Below are 4913 nucleotides of genomic sequence, written 5' to 3' on the forward strand. Positions count from 1 at the left end.
CTCTCCTCCTCTCCTCTCTCCCTTTTTCCTGCCCTGTCCTCCTCCTCCCTCCTCTCGTCTCCTCCTTTCTCCATGTCTCCTCCCTCATCTCTCCCTTTCTCCATGTCTCCTCCCTCCTCCCTCCTCTCATCTCTCCCTTTCTCCATGTCTCCTCCCTCCTCTCCCCCTCCTCTCTCTCTCACCTTGCTCTCAATGTCTCCCTCCCTCCTCCCTCCTCTCATCGCTCCCTTTCTCACATGTCTCCTCCCTCCTCACCCTCCTCCCTCCTCTCATCTCTCCCTTTCTCCATGTCTCCTCCCTCCTCTCCCCTCCTCTCGTCTCCTCCTTTCTCCATGTCTCCTCCCTCCTCTCTCCTCTTATCTCTCCCTTTCTCCATGTCTCCTCCCTCCTCTCCCCTCCTCTTGTCTCCTCTTTTCTCAGTGTTTCCTCCCTCCTCTCCCCTCCTCTCATCTCTCCCTTTCTCCATGTCTCCTCCCTCCTCTCCCTCCTCACCTCTCCTTTCCTCCGTGCCATCTCTCCCCTCTTTCTCCTCGTCTTTTCCAGTTTGACTCCCTCCATCCTCCCCTGATGGATAAGAACCTCTGCACTCTCTCTCGTCCTCTGTCTCCGTCAGACTTCTTCCTGCCACCTCCACCTTCCTCTCCTCCTCCTCCTCCTCCTCCTTTTCGTCTCCCCCGTGGTCACACCCCTCCAGATACGCCGTGGTTTCTCCCGGCTCCTCCGGTCGTTTCTGCCGGAAGCTTCTCTGAGGTTTGACAGGCGGAGACGAGGCCGCCGATGACATCGTCGTCTCGTTGTCGTCGTCCCGCGTCGTCTCGAAGGCCCGGACGCCGGACGCGGGCCGCAGGGTCGTCACGGTGACCTCGGCGCCGCGGTCCCGTGTGTCGGCTCGGCATCGTTTCCGTGGCGATTGCAACCTCCTAGTGACTGCCCCCAAGCACCTGAAGAGGAAGCGGTGCGGTATTTAGGATGGCCGCTGCACATTCACGATCATCCACGACACAAACACGAGGACACGTGATGAATGCAAAACAAAACTAAGAAAACACGACACGTTACGTGTGCGTTTTTGTTGAAGTTTTGTGTTGTTTTCTGTTTGCACGTGTTCTTTTTAAAGCTGTAGGACGTAACGTTTTGATGTTAATGAGCGTCCGTTACATCCAAACTGTTGTTAATTAGGTTGCTACAAAGCTAATTAAGACTCGTGTTGTCCTCTTGTCAAAATGGAAAATTAACACTTTTATTGACACTTCTCATCAATGGTTTTAACTTTTTCTTACATTTTTGTACCTTTTTTTTCTTTCAATGTGTGTCAATTTTTTTTGACGTTTTCAACACTACGTAACACTAACTTATTAACTTTAGTTTTACAATTTTTTGGGGGGAATTTATGGTCAATAAACCTCATTTATAGGAAATTATACCTAATGTTTGAGTTAGAAAAGCAGAAATTAGGAATTATTGAGACTAAAATTAAAGGAATGGATGTTGATGATAATCACAGACTGGAACATGTCAACTTTTACTCTTATTACTATTTCAACAACAACTCACACCCCAAAATTAATGAAAGTAGAGATGTGTACTTGCCAAAGAGCGTTGTGTGGAATCAATCATGTTATTTTGGGGAATTAAAAAGAACATTGATATAGGAAAACGGGTCAATTAGACCCGAGGACAACACGAGGGTTAAGACTTTAGAGCATAACTTTGATATTAATGAGCGTCCGTTACATTCCAGCTGTTGTTAATTAGCTTGCTACAAAGCTAATTAAGAGTTCAGTGCGTAACTTTTTGATATTAATGATTACGTAAGGCTTGTATCATGGCTTGCTGACAGTTATGTTGTCATTACTAAGAATTTCTCATGTGGCCGAAACTACGCACTGTCGCTTTAAGGTGCAGTGTGTTGGCCTCTCTGGGACACCGTACTCACCGGGGCGCCAAAGACTCCCCGGCACAAAGGGGAATCATTTATTTTTATAATGGAGAAGAGCATTAAACTAACCGATTCTACAGATTCAAAGGTGATAATTATTCTGTCTTCTCCGATGATTTCCCTCTTTTTAGCCGGGAGGCCGAAGTTTGTGAACGATAACTGGGAACACTTCAACTGTTGTAGTTCAACTAGAAGAATTATGACTAAAAAAGTCATTAAAATAAATCAAGTCCAGGCACTCAAGGCTGGTTACAAACAAAAGGCTTTTTAATAAATAGGGCAAGACGTTAAAAACAGTCTTGTCCTATTTATTAAAGGCGATTTGTCACTTTTTTGTAACCAACCTCGAGTGCCTGGATTTGATTGTTTGACTTTTTTTGGTCATAAATCTTCGTCCTTTTTGTGAATTCTTTAACCCAACATCCTGTTCGAAGGATCCACCGACAGGACGTCTTTCACATAACCGGGCGGATTTTTTGCTCGCAGTGTGGATGACGCTGAAATGTCCGGGCCCTGAACGCACCTGAGAACATGAGCCCGGCTCAGGGCTCCGGCGCTGAAGCCCAGAACAAAGGTCAGCAGAACCGATGCCGCCACCGCTCCCGCAAACTGCCCGTCTGAAACCCGCTCTGTGGAAGCAGATGGGAGAGTAGACCGCTACGTATTAACATATTTTACATTAGATTAGATTAGATTAGATTAGATTAGAGTCAACTTTAACAAAATGCAGTTTGGGTCTAACCAGAAGGTCAATAGCAGCAGGTGCAGGATATACACTGGTTCCATAAGTGCAGGACATGGATATGTACTGGATAAATATAGAGATGACCACTATTATAAACAGAATTTTACAGATAGATTTGTCCTATTAATATAATATATAGATAACAAGTATTGTGAACAAGATTTACAGCTGGATATGTACTGAATATAATATACAGATGGCTATTAATATAAACAGAATTTTTACAGATAGATATAATAAGTTAGGCTAAAACGAGCAGTATAACAACAGATTTAAAGGTGGTACAAATAAAGTTTGGGCAGAAGCTATCCGAATTAAAGTGCAGTGGAAAGTAATTGCATATTACAGTTAAAATACGATATTGTACATGTATATGTAAACAATTGGTACTGGGAATGCAAAAAGGTGCACTTTGAAAACCAGGTATCTAAATGTACCGGTTTTGAATTAAAATGCAAAATTTCTTGATTTTTGCAATTTCAAAAGCTGACTATGAAAATATGTGTCAATGGTCACAAATTCAGATTGAAAAAAATTCAAGTTTCGGATTAATTAGAAATAGATTCAGGTTGCTTAAATGCAGTTAATTAAATTCAGATGTAAACATGCAATGTTCCAGACACACTCCTCTCCCACCACCGGGCCTTCATCCACTGTTAATGTAACATTAAACCGCCACTAGTCTCTGACCCTCCTCCAAAGCGCACTGGAGGAGGGTCTGGCTAGTCCACATGGCCCTCGGGGATGGGAGGAAAACCTGTTCTGATTTATTGGAACTTCTTTAAACCAATCACAATCCTCGTGGTCGGTGCTAAGCTACGTGCTGCTGCTGCAAAAAGCCTCGGGAAGGAAGTCAGGGCTGCCAACTGTCACGCATCGGCCGTGAGACACACGCATTTGACTGGTTGCACACGCCACACCCCCGATTTCTCACGCTGAAGTGTCAACCCGGTCGGTCAAATTTCTGAAAGATGAGTTTATCTATAGATCTATAGATCCCAGGGGAATTTCCCCGGCTTCAGGTGTCTGCTCTGAGTATCGCAGACCCGTCCGTCGCTTCGTGTCCACTCTCTCTGTGAAGACGGAGGTGAGCAGCGCGGCTGGTAAGCAAAGCAACTTCAGTTCATGTTAGTGGACTCGCTCTGGGGGGGGCAGTGACGCGTTGCATCTAGGCGTAGATCTCTGATAATGAGCAGCGTACAGCCACCTCTAAACTTTGTCAGACGGTCTGAGTGAGATCCACCAATCAATCAGCGGAGCAAGGACATGCACAGCAGACGATATTACAACTCTCCATATCTCGGACAACAGAGATGGGAGGAGTTATATTTTGAATGTGCACAAAGTTGTAAACATGAGCAGAAATCTGGTGAAACACATCTGAGCTATACTATACTATATATACAGTACTATATATACTATACTATTTATACTATACTATATATACTATACTATGTATACTATACTATATATACGATACTGCAACGTTGGGCCACTATTGTGCATCTCTAACCTCGGGGAATCTCTAAATGTAACTGTAAATATTTAATTCAATGTGTTATAAAATGTACAAATAGTCTTTATTTTCCCAAAAAAAGAAATCCAGTAAGGGGGGCCCAGAGGATGAGGGCCAAACATTACTGAACCTCGGCACAAAGGTTAAAGGAATAGAATTTATGCAAAACAGTGGTTCTCATTCTTTAGAATTTCAGTGGTCTTAGTTGATCCCTCAACAGTAATCTAATTTTGGGTCCCTGGTCCCTACACCAGGGACCCCTGGACCTGTTCCCCAAATCTTCTCAGCTGTTGCTGACATGTGCTACTGTCTCATCATGTGGTTCAATATGTTTGGCCCATTGTGTAGGTCAGTTCTTATATCATAAGAAGTTAATAATGTAAATGCTGAATGCCCTAAAACCTGTTGATACTACAACAACACAAAGGCTCTAATCCTACAGTTTTGCACGTATCATGTAAGACTTGATTTCTCAATTTTTTTGCACAAAACTCTCCAGAAAGTGCCATTCAATGGTTTATTTTTCAAAATTTTAAAATAGCGAGTATGCGTCTTGATAACGCGGCCAATAATGGCGTGTGAATCGGCGTGTCGTATACACGCCATTTCATGAGATCAGTCGGCCTATTTGCTTCCTAGGCCTGTAACAATTATTAAATAATTGTTCAATTGTCATTTATATATTTTCTTTTTTTTTTTTACATAATTGCTGT

Source organism: Etheostoma spectabile, unplaced genomic scaffold (genome assembly GCF_008692095.1).
Source record: "Etheostoma spectabile isolate EspeVRDwgs_2016 unplaced genomic scaffold, UIUC_Espe_1.0 scaffold172, whole genome shotgun sequence".
Lineage (NCBI taxonomy): Eukaryota > Metazoa > Chordata > Actinopteri > Perciformes > Percidae > Etheostoma > Etheostoma spectabile.